We start from the raw sequence: 15,637 nt of genomic DNA, 5'->3' as shown, positions 1-15,637 counted from the left end.
GTTTTCTGATGGCCACCATTTATCCTATACTATGGAGGGGTCCACCACTCCACTCCCTTTTCCAAGCTGTTTTGTGTTTCAGTTTTTTCTTACAGGGTGTCAAATGCTTCTGGGGTGGAAGTAGGAGGTGAGGGGTAGTTAAGGGGTAGGGACTCCGTAATGGGTTAATTGTATTGAAACTTTTGTTCTGTTTTTACATTTGTTTGTTTTCACTGCACTTAGACACACACCTACTGTCTATTCCATGCAGCATGACTCGGCAACATGGACCCTTGCCACGCACTTTAAGCAAACTTCTTGGCTACTTCATGCAGCAGAGAGTGACGCCTTTACACACCACGCCTGCATACAAACACATTTTGCCCCAGGTCTGGCATCCCTAAGAGTGCTGTCCTGGAACGTTGATGGACTGCTAGACCGCGTGAAAAATACCGCAGGTCCTGATGCTTCAGGAGACCCACCTCAAGGGTAACCCCTGTCCCTTTCTGTCACATAATGGCTATGATAGAGATTTCCACTCAGGCTTCTCTGAGGGCTGCCGGGGGGAGACGAATCTGTGACATCGCTCCTTCCCTATGACCGTCACCTGCGACATCAAGGCTCCCCAGCCAATTTGATATGCATTTACACACCCTAATGGTGTAAAACGGCTTTCTCCACAACCTATCTAAGATCCTCCTAGATCTCACGTGGAGTCTGATGCTGATGGGGGGCGACTTTAATGTAGTTTCTGTCCCGGAAATTGATGCTACTGGTCCCCCTTCTGTCTTTAGGCACACCGAAGCTTGTCGTCTTTCTGATTGGGCTAACGTGCTTGGCCTCTGTGACGTGTGGAGGATATGGAACTCCCAGCAATGTCAATTCACACACAGGTCTGCTGTGCACCATCCCATTCCAGCATTGACATTGTGTTCATGCTGACCCCTGACTGTCACATCATATCACATGCTCAGATCCTCCCCCGAGGCATATTGGACCACACTCCACCAAAGATGGTCCACGCCCCATGTGGCTTATTAAAGTATGGTATCTTCACCACAAGTCCTTTGCCAGGCCCTTCGAACTGATTTGCAAGCGTATTTTCAATGAAACAAAGGCATGGTTCCCACTGTTGCTTGCCTCTGGGCTGCCAGTAAAAAGACCATAAGGGGATACATCAAGGGAAGAATCCAGGCACGTTTCCTCCACATCACGTGTCCTCCGTTTGGAGGAAAACCTTGTGGGAGACCACTGCAGTGAAGTCTCCTGGCAGCTGAACCTCTTGTGTGAGGTGAGCCATCTCCAATCCTTAGAGGCCGCCAAACACCTATGATGTGCCATGATGGCCAGGGGCTACGGATGGGGGGATAAAAATGGGAAGCTATTAGACTGTTTGGAGTCCTGTCTGCAGATGAACAGGATTGTGCCCAAAATCACTGACGACCTTGGTATTACCTACCATACCTTCCCAGAGATAGCACAAACATTCACCCACTACTATAACCTCCTATACAAGGTGTCCCCCTGGAGGACTCTGCCTCTGACTCCCAGTTTCTTAATGATGTGCCCCTTCAGTGTATATCCCTGACCGAAGCTCAGCCGCTGTTCAATTTTACAAATACCTCCAACTGCAGCATGCCCTTGAAGCCCATGTCCAACACACTGACTCACCATCTGAGTTCAACGCACTGGAAGCCAAGCTCCTCATGGGTGCACTGGGCAAGGTTGGGGTCTCCGAAAAAAACTGCACGCCGGCAATTAATGCCCAAGGCACCTTGGATCAATTAGGTCTCGATGGGAGGGCTGGCTGGGTCCCCTTGAAGACGACGACTGGCAGGATACACTGATGGTGCCTAGAATCATCACCATCTCCTCTAGGCTGCGCCTGATTCAAATGTACTATTTATGTTGTGTCTACCTTACCCCACCTAGGTTGCACCATGTGGGTCTCCTCTCTGAACCCACTCCCCCTTGATGCTCTTGCTGAGGGGCCTTGAGGGCTCCGGGGGCTCGGAGGTGGAGCGCACGTTCTTGGACACGGCCCAAACGGGACATTGCTATTCGCGGGAAGAACCCCGTCCCTCTCACCCTCTTGCAATGGAGGGGGAGGTGGACTGGTGCACAGATCAAGAGAGACCTGTCTACGAGGCCAGGGGTTGTCCACTAAAGCATGGACGAGTATGGGAGAAGTGACTGGGACAATCAGCTTAAGGCCTTGTCCATCGCTAACTGTGTGGGTGTCTCCTTTGAACTATGATATTGTGCAATCTCATGGCCTGTTTTGTGGTTCGATGCTGCATCACTTCCTGCTGTTTCAAGTGTGCGACTTGTTGTACCCTATGTGCAAAAACTCAATAAAATCTGTTTATAAAAAAAAACACTAACTGCCTTTGCCAGGGTGTCTTTGAATATCAGTCAGAACTTCTACAAGCCATAGACACTTACCTTCCAATGAGGAACTGCTAAACAGTGGTGGAACACTTGACAAAAGCCTTTAATCCACAGAATCCCGAGAGAACAAGCTGTACAAAATAGATGAAAACGAGCAGTGGGTGAAAGTCCATATGAGGGAGTTATTAGTTGGGTGAGTCATATTGCTACTGAAACACCAACATCTGCTCTTAGAAATGTACTGCAAGACTGGAAACACAGGCCGGACTGTAGACTGTGTTTTTGCTTAATGGTAATGATTGTAATTAATCTATTAGTATTTTGTTATTTTCATGTATGCCCACCATTTTATCATCTTGATTGTTCTAATGATATCAAAGCTGTAGACTCCTCTCTGAATTGACCATTCAGATGCGCTGACATGCTTTGAAACATTTTGGAAATGAGGGCATCCATGTGGATCCTGGATCCAGCAGGTACTACTGAGCCAAATCCGGCATCTTACTGGACCCCAGTAAAATGTGCATACTGTGTCCCAGTGCTGTTTGCAGGCACCAGGACACATTCAGTGGGGCCTGAACTTTGCCTGCTTTCTGTTTATACCAGCAACCTGCAGGTGGTGAAGAAGGTCTCTTAGACTGAGTTCTAGCTGGGTCCAACACAACTGCCTCACTTAATGGGCCATCAGCACTGCTTTTTTGAAGGAGGTCTCTTAGTTTCAGTTCCAGCTTGGCCCAACACAACTACCTCACCCAATGGGCAATCTGCATTGCTTTTTATTTAAATCTCATCCTGGCTACGCAACGCCATCCAGGAAATAAAGTCCCTCAGCTTGTTACTCTACAAGTGCTTAAGATAAAATATAATTTGGAGGCAATTTTTTGAGTTTGCTATGCTGTATATGAAGGAACTATGTATTCACTGTGAGAAGATATTGATCAGATATATCTGTCTCTGAGTAATTATACTAATAACCATTTATATGGCACTTACTAATAAGTACTTTTTTAACAACCTCAGAATAACAAAAGATTGAAAAATAAACCATGGTATTGCATGTATGCAGCTTCTTGATGCTGGTTCATAACTCACTGAGCTATATAACAAGGTTTATTATTAGAGACCCTCTGGTAACTCAAGGATCCCTGTAGCAAAAGCAATAACCCAATGAGCTTGCTTCATAAAATACAAATCTGCTTTGCAGCAGGCACATTAACCCTCTATGCCATTTTATGGTGAGTTAAACATGTGACTAGACCACACACAGATTTCTCCAGTAAGTGCATTAACTACCAGAGTTATACTACTGTTGACATTCTTTAACGAGGGCATTTTTTTAAAGTTGACTTTATTTAAAATGCAATCACAGAGATTACTGATGGTCTACTGACCCCATCCGAGTGATAGCATTTAGTCCTAGGGAGTCGTGGTTTATAACCTATATCACGAATATATTGATGAGGTAGGTTGGATAGCGACCCATCACAATTTGGAATATTGTGAACCGACCTATTAGTACGTCAGTTTGCACAACTCCTTTACATTTGAAAAACTTTGGTGTGCTAATTGCGGCAATGTTTTGTGAATACACATTTCGTACATGTCTTACATGGCTTAAATGTGCCATTGGAAGCAATGCACCATACTCAACATGGACACAGGGCATTCAGTCTATAGGGTGCAGGGGGCATTGCCATTTTCCTAGAAGAAAACATGCGTCATCTATGCTGCCTCGCCTACCAGAGAACGTCGTGTGCGTTTATGACAGCAATGAGGCCGCTCAACGCCCCCTTGACTGTGTTTGCTGTTATTCAAATGATATGTCATTGGAGGAGATGCGCGGTTGAATACATCAACCCAGCCTGAGGAGGGGTGCGACTGCGAGGGGGGATAGCGGTGCTGGAAACTGCACTAATTGTTCCTACATTCTAGAAGGCACACATCCGGTGGCGCCATTATTATTTATGAGACAATCAGATACATAACTACGGGAAACGCGGGTGATTTGTCCAAATGGCGGCCATGAATCCTCGGTGTCCCTCAAATATTGTTGTTAATGTCAATAGCCGTAAAAATAATGAAAAGGAGGATTGCCCGGTCCCACCCCGGCTAATAGAAAGCTCCAAATCTTACCTTGTCACTTTGATTAATGGCTCTATTCCCTTCGATTCACTGGATGTCATTACAGCGTCTAATGCAAATAATTGGCCGCTTTATTCGCGCGCTGCTGGCCACAAGGGTGAGCGGTGTGGCCCGTTATGGACTCGCGCGCCCCGAGCTGCGCCACCGCCGGAGCGCGCGCATTGACAGATTCAATTTCATAGAACATTTTTTTTTATTCAGCGCTTCCGCCAGGGCTACTGGGTATCTGGAAATTATTACCTGAACATTTCATTCACTCGCATCTCTAATGCCAGGGGAATATTCCCTGAAAAAGAAAACAAAACAAAAAAGCCCGACCTTCGCAGGAGTTTATTTGTGCACTCCGAGGGGCTTATTTACAAGCCCCTTGCGCAGCCGGTGCGTCACTTTTTATCATATAAAAAGTGGTGCAGCGGTGGCGCAAGGGGCTTGTAAATAAGCTCCTGAGTGCTGATCCAGCCAGAACAGAGATCCGAGGCTTCCAGTGAAAAGTTGCTCTAACTTCAGTAAAATCAAAGTATTTCATTCAGTTATGACTGCACTGCATGCCCCCTTTTCGGTGAAGCTTTAACATCATGTTGAGGCCAACCGACCACACAATCTAGGTTTTTGTGCAACAAAAAAAAAAGTGTGGTACAACTTTTTTGTCACACCCACATATTTTTTTTTATCTACAAATTCTCATTTTTTAATGACTTTTTCAATTAAAGCAAGCACACACATACCCCATGGGAGACGGTGCTAAGATACCGCATGGGGTAGACTGACAGCAGTCCTCTGGGGTAGGGCAGTCTCTAAAGAGACCTCCAGGGTAATCAGCCAAGAGACACCTTAAGATCTGCTGAGGTGGTGGGCCAAAGAACAACTGGAGTAATATGCTGGGGGACCTTTTGGGATGAAGGGTGTTGAATTGCGTTCCACACCAAAATGAAGAGTTTCATAAGACGTATCGGGCCAAGGGATGACTTGGAATACAGTGACTAGAGTGCTGCCGGGGTAGAGTGTCATGAGACCACTTCAGAAAGTTTGACAACAGACACACTAAGGCATTGTGCTAAGACACCCTTTAGGGAAGTCTTTTAAGCGGCTTTCGGGGCGATTGCCAATACACCCCTTGGGCTAGTGTGTGATGTTCAAATATAATTGGTCGTGTGCACTCGATGTCATTTCAAACAGTGGAGGCCGCAGAAAAACTCAAGTGGGGGTTGGGGGTGGGAGGACCTGATGGAGGATTAGGGAAATAATTATAATTAAAAAAACAAAACGTACCCTTTCCGACGCTGCCTCTGTGCTTTTCCTCTTCTCTCCCGATGGTGTATAACCCGGCTGTGCAGTACAGCTGTTTTGGAGAAACCTAAGTGCGCATGCTGGTTTGGCTCTCCTAAGACGGCCGGCCAAACCGCCAGGCGCACTCACACCGTGCACTACTCCTCCCCTACCGCTGTGACAACAGCCAAGCCCTGCCCCGCCCAGCCTTGGCTGACTCTAGAGGGTAACAGGACAAACAAAATGATAGTAAAACCAATTTATTGTCATTTTATTTTTCCCGTTTCCCTCAGCTGGCTCTCAGCAGGGGGGGCGCTCCTCCGCCATAGCGGAGGAGCTACAGCTGGTTTCAATGTTTTTTTTAACACTGCTGTTTCACATTTATTACAGGCGCAACTGAAGAAAAGTTATGTTATATGCATCTGTATGGAAGGTAGTGTGGATGTTAATGAAAATGCACAGAAGGACGTGGACACACGTCGTGAAGAACCACAGAGCCCTCAGTATCTTGCTAAGAGATTTCTAATTTGTACCAGCACACCATTTTTGCAGGTCAGTGGGGATATGCATGTGGGATGAGTCCTTGGGGTCAAAGGTCACAAATATACTAAATGAGAATATTGATTGCTGCTTGTGATAATGCTTCATTAGACTGACAAACAGGCAGACAGGATCATATCTGGGACTTTAAGACCTGGCAAAGTAAAGCAGAAGACCCAACTGGACCTGTGATGCTCATTTCAGGATCCGGGGCAATACTGCATCCTTTGGGGACCACCCATATATAACTACATGAGCAAGCGACGCAGTGCTAATTGGTGGAAATGTGCTACCTAGAAGACAGCTGTAACTCTGCTTTTAGCAGTTCCACAAAACATTCAGAATGATTGAACTTCTATCAGAGGCAGAGCTTTTAAGGAGGCGAGGGCCAGTGATGCTTTACCAGTTCCGAGTAGGTTGGGTTAGGATTCAATGAAGATGCCAGGGAGGGAGAAAGGGACAGCAAGGAAGGTACTGGTGGTGTGAATTGAGGCAGAGATGTAAAAATAAAATTAACATTATCTGCATGGGGAGGGCTAGACCACATAAATAAATTACGGAAGGGTGCGGGAAATAAAAGCATGGGGGGGGGTCCAGTGTGCTGGGAAAGCCACTGAGAAGGATGTTTAGCTAATAGCTAAAGACCTGAACAGCCCTCCAAGGCCTGGAAGAAGAAAGCAAACAGTGAGAAACTCAAAGCAGGTAGCTGAATAAGAGGTAGGGAGAAGGAAAGGAAGATGCATTCGCAGTGTGAGTGTCAGGCCAGAAGGTGGGAGGGGAAAGGAGGACAAATAAAAGAGTGGAGAAGGGAGTGGAGTGGAAATAAAACGGCAAGCAGGTGACGATCAACAGCATCTTAATAGGGGGCACTTGGTGCAAGGACAGGGAAGGAAGTAGAAGTGCAGTACAAACCTGTGTAGAGAAGAAAAGAGAAGTAAGGAGGTAAAAGTGAAGAGGCAATAAGGGGAAATAAAGGGACAGAGTGGGAGAAATGTAAAGTCTTGGGCGTAATGGAGAGACAAACAATACAGAAACAACTCTTATTTTGTCTTACGATTCACCAACTTTTGTGAATTCAGCCTTTCAACCTTCACGAGGTCTACCAGTTGCGTGACAGGCCTATCACCCCACATTTATCAGCTTGACATACCAGTCCTTCATAACTTGCACCTACGAATCTCCCAGCAGCGCTGCCTGCACCTGAGCCAAGTCAATCAAACAGGATTTATAAAGCACGGCTAATCACCCCGAGGGTATCCAGGTGCTGAGGCTGATGCTGCGGGTGGATAAGTTCAGAGACGTTTTAAGTCATGGGCAAAGATGCCTCTGGCCCAGGGCCCCCAGTCTTCCAAGGGGCCCCCTCATAGAGCCAGTTCGGTTCTGCAGAGGCTTGTCCTGGTGATCTTGAAAAATTCTTCAACAGATTGTTTTTAATACTGTTTCTCTTTAATTTATGTTTGATGTGAGTGGTAAGCGAAAGTCTATTACAGACATTTTGCAGAGAAATGTTGTGTTTGTGTTGCATGCAAGATCCATAAATAAAGTTTCATTTAGATCAAAATGGTACCTCGTATATGAGAAATTGGAGGGTGTCACAGAGATTATTTGCAGTAATATAAGTGAGCCGCGGTTGTGCTACAATATTGAAAACAAACATCACTATCCCTGGATATTAGTAACAACTTTAGAATTTGGAAGAGTGTGCCTGTGGACTCTCAGTGACCTGGCCAAAGAGGGCATGAAGGAGCTGAAACTGGATCATAAATTTAAAACTGTTCCAAATAGGGGCCCCCAAAATACAATCGGCCCTAGGCCCCCAATATCCTTAAGATGTCCCTGGTTAAACAGCCAGGTATTTAGTCCCTTCCTAAACTCTGAGAGAGAGGGTGAGTTCTGGAGGTGAAGAGGGAGGCCATTCCAGCACTTGGCAGCGAGGTAGGAGAAGGAGAGTCCTTCACTGTTGCTTCGGCGAATGAGGGGGTGTAAACAAGGGAGAGGGAGGCAGAGAACAGGTCTCTGAAGGGTTGGTGGAAATTCACGTGTCGGTTTATGGATGCTGGTCCATGATCTTGGAGGGCTCTGTATTTGTAGGTGTGAATCAGCATCTTGAATTGCCATCTTTTTGGATGGGAGCCAGTAAAGCTTCTTGAGGTAGGGGGTAAGGTGGGCTGTTTGTGGAGGTCAAGGATAAGTCTGGTTGTTGCGTTCTGAATAGTCTGCAGTCTCTTCAGGAGGTGATTGGTGATTTTGACATAGAGTATGTTGCTTTAGTCCAGCTGGCAGGTCGATAGGTCTTGAGGGACATTTCGCCAGGTGTTGACGGAGAGCTATTCCAAGATTTTGCAGAGCACGCAAAGAGTAAGGAAGAGGCAGATGAGACTGCATTGATCTGGCTTTTCATCGTAAGTTTGCTGTCAAGGATGATGCCAAGGTTAAAGGCATGGTCATTCAGTGTGGGTGAGGGTCCTAGTTCAGAGAGCCACTATGAGTTATTTTATGGGGAGGTGTTGATCCCGAAGATCAGCACCTCAGCTTCGTCAGTGTTGAGTTTCATGCAGTTGTTTCTCATCCAATTGCCGATGCTCATCATGCATCGGTAGAACTTGACTATCGTGGTAGCAAGGCCGTCTGATAGCAAGAGGATGAGTGTCATCTGCATAGGATGTGATGTTCAATCCATAGGTTCTGATGATGTTGGCAGGGGGTCGTATAGGTGTTGGAGAGTGTGGGGCTAAGGAATGAACCTTGAGGGATGCCTCAGAGGATGATCTTGGGTTCCGAGGTGAAAGGAGGTTGGCGGATACTCTGGGCTCTTCCCGAGCGGAATGAGGCGATCCATTTGAGAGCGTCACTTTGGATTCCTATGTGATGAAGCTTCTTGTTAAGGGTTCTTGTTCGGATGTCATCTGTGGTGGCGATCAAGGCAGTTTCAGTGCTGTGGTTCGTGCAGAATCCAGATTGGGAGGTGTCCAGTAGGTTGTTTTTCCTCCAGGTGTTCGGTGAGTTAGGGATTGATGGTTTTCTTGAGGACTTGGGCAGGAAAAGGGAGCAGGTAGATGAGGCTGTAGTTATTGAGCTTGTTGGGGTTGGCGGACTGTTTCTTGAGAAGGGGTTTGACCTCCGCATGTTTCCATTTTTTGGGGAAGGTGGCTGCGGTGATGGATGTGTTGAGAATGGCTGTGAGCTCGATGCTGATCTTCTTGCTTCCCAGGTTGAAAATGTGGTGGGGGCAAGGGTCCGTGGGTGATTCAGAGTGGACGGAGTTGATCATGACCATGGTGTTCTCTATGGTTAGCTGGTGCCAGGTGGTGAGAAGGTGGTCGGAGTTTGTATCTGTGGGATAGATGAGAGAGTGAAGCTCAGTGGGCTGGGGTTTGAATATTTTGTAGAAGACAGAGATCTTGCTGTGGAAGAAGTCAGCCAGTGCATCACAGAGGTCCTAGGAAGGGGTGACGGTGTTTTCAGTGACCGATATGTTGGAGAATTTTCTGATGATGCTTAAGAGCTATTTGCTGTGGTTAGAGCTGGCTTTGGGCATTTGTTTTCACGTCTTTCAAGAGCTAGTGGTATAGGTTGAGGGCTGTTTTGAAGGTGGCTTGATCTGTGGAATCCTTGCTGGAGTGCCATTTCCTTTCTAGTCACTTACAGTTTCACTTTGAGGCTTTCAGTTGTCGTGGTGTACCAGCTGGCCTGAGTGGTGGATCTCTTGGATTTGGAGGGTTTGACGAGGTGACTCCGTCGGCTTAGTTAGATATCCAGGCAAAGAAGTTCTTGAACACCTGTTCTGTGTTGGTTGTGGTGTCAGGGTGGGAGGTATTGAGGGCTTGGGTTCATTGGCTGTCTGACACTTTGCTCCAGATGTGGTGTGAGGTGCTGGACAGCTTGGTGAAGGTGCCGGGGGCCGTGAGATGGTGAAGTGGATGAAGGAGTGGTCGATCCAGGTGAGCTCAGTTAAATGACTGTAAATTGACTTTGTCATATATATGTATATGTATATTTCCATGATGAGGCATGTTGCATTTCATAAGATATGTAATTATTGCCTCAGTCCTCATGCAGTTTTCGGCCTGATGATCCTGCCTTGATGAAGTCTGGTGCTACCGGCCTGCACATCCACAAACCCTCCTTTCTTCTACCAAAAATACTCAAGCCTAGAAATCTTGCACCTTTTCCTCCACTAGAGGCATGCTTGAGGACTAGGTGAAAGACATGCGGACCATATTTTTTAAATGAGATGAATTGAAGGTTTTGTAAAGCGCATTTGCAGAGGCATCTTAGCGCTAGCTGTCATTGATCTATACCAGAGGGGGATGGTAACAACTATGGTTTTAAAGCAAAAAGCCATGTTTTTAATGGTTTCCTAAACAGTTGTCTATTGGTTTGATTTCTAAGCTTGATGGCCAGATGGAAGAAACTCCTGCCACCCATTTTACAGTCCTCAACCAAGAGTAGAGAAGCCGACGATGACCTGAGGTTGCGTTGTGGGACGTGCTGCACACCCCTCCCCCGCCCAGCACTATGAGACCCTCACAGGTGAGGAGCGCACTTTATAAATCCCTGCTTGATTGATTGATTGATTGGTTGATTGTCTGATATGCTTACTAAGATAGGCAGGCCCAGCCCAGTGCAGTGTCCTGTACACAATGCACATTGACTTGATGTGGATCCTTGCCTGGACTGGGAGCCAATGCAGGTCTTGAATACTTTGGGATACAGGGCTGAATTTGGGAATCTTAAGCAGTAATTGTGCAGCTGCATTTTGCAGTGTTTGCAGCTTGCGTATAGTCCTCTTGTTTGTCCCAAGGTAGAGGGCATTGCAATAATCAATTTTTGATAGCACCAGAGCAACAATGACTGTTTTCCTAAGATACATAGGAATGAAAGGAAACATTTTTCATAGAATCTTCAGTGTAAAGAAGCACTATAAACCAATGCTGTTTACCTGATCAGATAATGATAGGTGGTCATCTAAAGTGACGCCAAGGTTTTTTACCTTTTTTACTGGCAATGGGCAGGTCCGGCCACCAGGAGGAGTTCCATAAAGGGATAGCCTTACCAAACATTACCACTTCGGTTTTGTCGGTATTCAACTTTAAGCAGTTATCACACATCCACCTCATAATGTGCACCATACATTCATTAAATTTGGTTGCCACGTTCTCAGGCTCTGAAGATTGTGTGAAGATTCCTTTATTGAGGAGGCAGGATAGAACTCAAACTACACATTCCTTGTCCTATTGGGTGAACATGGTAATGCACTTGTCCCTGCACTTTTTTTCAACATTGGCCGATAGTTTCCCTTCTATCAACTCGTCTCATGCACCAGCTCTTTTATATTTTTGGGCCAGCATCCTCACCATAGTCACAAATGTCCCAGCCAACAAATTCTTGGCAGCTTGCATGACACAAACCCTCACGCCTCTGACTGGGTTTGCACTTTTCAGCTTTTCTGATGTTTTAGGTCAGTGCTGCACAGCATTTTCAACCCTGCCTTCGTTCCTCAAACCTGCTGTACTCGACTGGTGCCCTTCATTCTTCTGGAAAGGTAGCCTGACAATCCCTCCTCATCCCTGTGCATTGGTGTTGTGCTTTGCCTACTCCATTATTTTATAGACATAGGGCACATTGAGCACTCAACTTCTCACCACTTTAGGTCAGTCCCCACTGTTTTCGTTCTATGCTGTGCCAACAGGGGTGGTGAACAGCAGACCAACTCTACCTTCAAGATATCCGCTTTGTGTGAACTGGGCTCCTGGTCCTATCCCTTCTCTCCCCTGGACTACGTCTCATCTGCCTTGTCTGTGTCGCCTCAGGCTCCGTCAAGAGACTGGGGCCACACAAGAGAGAACGATTTGCTCCTTTAATGCTCACATATCTGAGAGTGGAGCTGCTGCGTGCCAGGTTGCATCAGCGATTATTGGCTTGCACAACTGTAAACCCCCCTGCCTTGCACGCAGCGTCACCAGGTAGAGAGGGGTTATGTCTTCCCCTCTTATAGGTGCCTGTAAATGTTAATTTACATAGCTATTGTCCAAAAAATGTATGAGTTTTCATTAATTTCTCTTAGAAATCCGACATGAGACATAAGAAACCAAATATTGGCAATCTAAATTTGGTGAATAAATGTTAGTAAGACGGGGGAGGATAGAGTATACTCTATATGTTAAATTTAAAAAACGCAGCTTTTTTGAACTCATTTACTCCGGTCTTCAAAGGTGAAAGATGAGTCTTATTTTGATGCACAATGTAGCAAAATAATGCAAAATGGTTTCTATAATATTTTTTTCTAAATCAATACTCTATATGAGAAAAAGTCACCAAGTAGTTCTATGACCATTTACAGAAATGAGGTTGAAGCCAAGTTCATTTATAAGGTCATGCACTCCAAGGTAGATTTCAATATCCTTAATGTATGGTGGGGGTACTTTAGTCCTAATAGTACATGGTCACACCATTGTGAAAGTAGCTGTAATAGTGTTAGTTTTTACACGTTAACACATTGACTAAAGTCAGTTGTAGCAAGTGGTTGGTTGGATCTAGTTACTGATCACTTTTAAAATGGGAATGAAGTGCCTTATGGGTAATGTAGTAATCAATAATTCATAGTAGTTTTATTTATGAGCACCAATGAGGGAACGTTGTGTGAGTGGTTTTGGTTTAAATACGCACGGTTGAGACGGTGAAAGAAGTTTGTTCAAGCAATGGATGTTGGGAAGGCAGTGTAACAGTCTAAGCAGGTATGTGAAGTGTCATAATTGATATGGCTGCAATGAGTTACGAAGGAGATAACGGTTGAGTGGTTTTGAGTGTGAAAGTAGTGTGAATAGTCTAAGCAGGAAGGTTTGAGGGGAAGGGATTAGAAGCGTAAGGAAGGGGAGAGTTGTTCGAAAGTTTTCAGTTCAAAGTATGGAGAGAATGAGAGAAAACAGTGTGAATGAAGGGTGTAATTCCAGGGTTAGTGTTTCGTAGTACACGTAGAAAAGGTTTTCTCAAAAGTATGTATGAAGGTGAGGAGGTATTTTGGGAGTTTCATGTTGGGAAGGTTAAAGGGGTCGAGCAGGGTTTGAATCAAAACACGTGGGTATTGGGGGATGCATTCGATGACGGAGTGACATTGACGTGATGTTTGATGAGATTTTCGATTAAAGGATATTTAATTGAATAATGCATTGTGTTAATCCTGGTGAATTGAGACCAATATAGTAATGGATATTTTTTAATACTTGCAGTTACCCCTGAAGAAGAGCGTGCAGCGCTCGAAATGCATTGGCTTTTTAATAAAGGAACTGCTATGGACAAATCATGTGTTTCCATTGTGTTCATGACAGAGGCCTGGATGGGCACATCATGAGCATATAAGTTGGGAGAGAGCATGATCCCTACCTGTGGATGAAACGGAAATAAGAAGGTTAAAGTTATGGATGAAATGGGAAAAAAAGAATAAGATTAATGGATTAATATACATTTTTGAAGATTGGAGGAATTCCACTAATCGGCTGTGCTGCTGGGGTGGGGTGAAATGATCCCTCACACAGTCTGGTGATATTGTACACGTGCCATTGGGGCAAGGAACTAACCCAGCATGCACGCACTTTACAATGACCCGATAAAAGGAGACAAAGAGTTGGAAAAAAAAGGAGTGCATCCCGCCATTACTTGACGCACACCATACGTCTTCCCATAATCCACTTAAATCCTTGGTGTGGTGCTCTTTTATGAGAAGCAAATAAAATGTTTGTACACATGCAAAATAAATAAAAATTTCCAGTGCAAAACGAAACCAGCCAAAACAAACATTTATTTTTTTGCAAAACGATATTCAGGTCAGTTGAATACAAGTCAGATTGTAAAAACACTGTCGCTCAAAAAGTGTGGAAACATGCAGAGAAATACTATCTTTCTTATAGTTACCTAAAGCATGGAAAAAATAAACATGCTGCCATAAATATCTCCTTTCTGCTTATCACTGCCCATGTAGTAAAACAGCAAAAGAAACACAATTGATTCACGGAATGCAGAACAAATCAAAACATTCACCCTCAGTCAAGAGATCTTGGTTAAATCCATCATTCTTTTGCTCACCATGCCACCCCAGTTTAGACCTGGCCATATGCAAATCAGTCTTGACCTGTGCCTCATGGGAACAGTCCAGCCCGAACTGCCAAGCCAGGTCCTCCCTGGACCGGAAACAAGCATCCTAGGACCGGTTTCAGGGTTTCACCCCTCTTCAACTAGGATAGCTTGATTCCAGTGGCACAGTGAGCCCAGGACCCACGTCTGGGCATACCTGGCGCACTTAGGGCGAGAAAGCAAAAGAAACACAATTGATGGACGGAATGCAGAACAAATCAAAACATTCACCCCCAGTCAAGAGATCTTGGTTAAATCCATCATTTTTTGCTCACCATGCCACCCCAGTTTAGACCTGGCCATATGCAAATCAGCCTTGACCCTGTGCCTCATGGGAACAGTCCAGCCCGAACTGCCAAGCCAGGTCCTCCCTGGACCGGAAACAAGCATCCTAGGACCGGTTTGAGGGTTTCACCCCTCTTCAGCTAGGATAGCTTGATTCCAGTGGGACAGTGAGCCCACGACCCACGTCTGGGCAACCCTGGCGCACTTAGGGCAAGAAAGCAAAAGAAACACAATTAATGGACGGAATGCAGAACAAATCAAAACATTCACCCCCAGTCAAGAGATCTGGGTTAAATCCATCATTCTTTTGCTCACCATGCCACCCCAGTTTAGACCTGGCCATATGCAAATCAGTCTTGACCCTGTGCTTAATGGGAACAGTCCAGCCCGAACTGCCAAGCCAGGTCCTCTCTGGACCGGACACAAGCATCCTAGGACCGGTTTCAGGGTTTCACCCCCCTTCAGCTAGGATAGCTTGATTTCAGTGGCACAGTGAGCCCAGGACCCACGTCTGGGCATACCTGGCGCACTTAGGGAGGATGCTTGTTCCAGTCCAGGGAGGACCTGGCTTGGCAGTTCGGGCTGGACTGTTCCCATGAGGCACAGGGTCAAGACTGATTTGCATATGGCTGGGTTCAAACTGGAATGACATGGTGAGCAAAAAAAAGATAGATTTAGGCCCAGATCTCTGTACTGGGGTGAATGTATGACATTGTTCTGCATTCTGTCCATCAACTGTTGTTTTTGCATTTGTTATCCCGAGTGGGACGGGTATGCTCAGACATGAGTCCCGTGCTCTCCATGCCACTGGAATCAAGCTACCCTGGCTGAAGAGGCATGAAACCCCGAAACCGGTCGTAGGATGCTTGTTCCAGTCCAGGGAGGACCTGGCTTGGCAGTTCGG

At 45.8% G+C, this 15,637-nt stretch overlaps 1 long non-coding RNA gene across 1 annotated transcript in view; it reads left to right on the top strand.

Annotated features, from left to right (window-relative positions):
• LOC146797670 (uncharacterized) overlaps positions 1-14,328 on the top strand; it is a 34,563-nt gene extending 20,235 nt beyond the window's left edge. Inside the window, exons 2-4 of the long non-coding RNA XR_014969021.1 lie at positions 6,169-6,330; positions 10,711-10,851; positions 13,548-14,328. This is a non-coding gene — a long non-coding RNA (uncharacterized LOC146797670). The remainder of the gene's footprint in view (positions 1-6,168; positions 6,331-10,710; positions 10,852-13,547) is intronic.
• The last annotated feature ends 1,309 nt before the right edge of the window (positions 14,329-15,637 follow it).

This window comes from Triturus cristatus, chromosome 9, assembly GCF_964204655.1.
Source record: "Triturus cristatus chromosome 9, aTriCri1.1, whole genome shotgun sequence".
In the NCBI taxonomy this organism is placed as follows: Eukaryota; Metazoa; Chordata; class Amphibia; order Caudata; family Salamandridae; genus Triturus; species Triturus cristatus.
The sequence above is the reverse complement of the archived record's forward strand: the minus strand, read 5'-3'. Positions and strand labels throughout refer to the sequence as shown.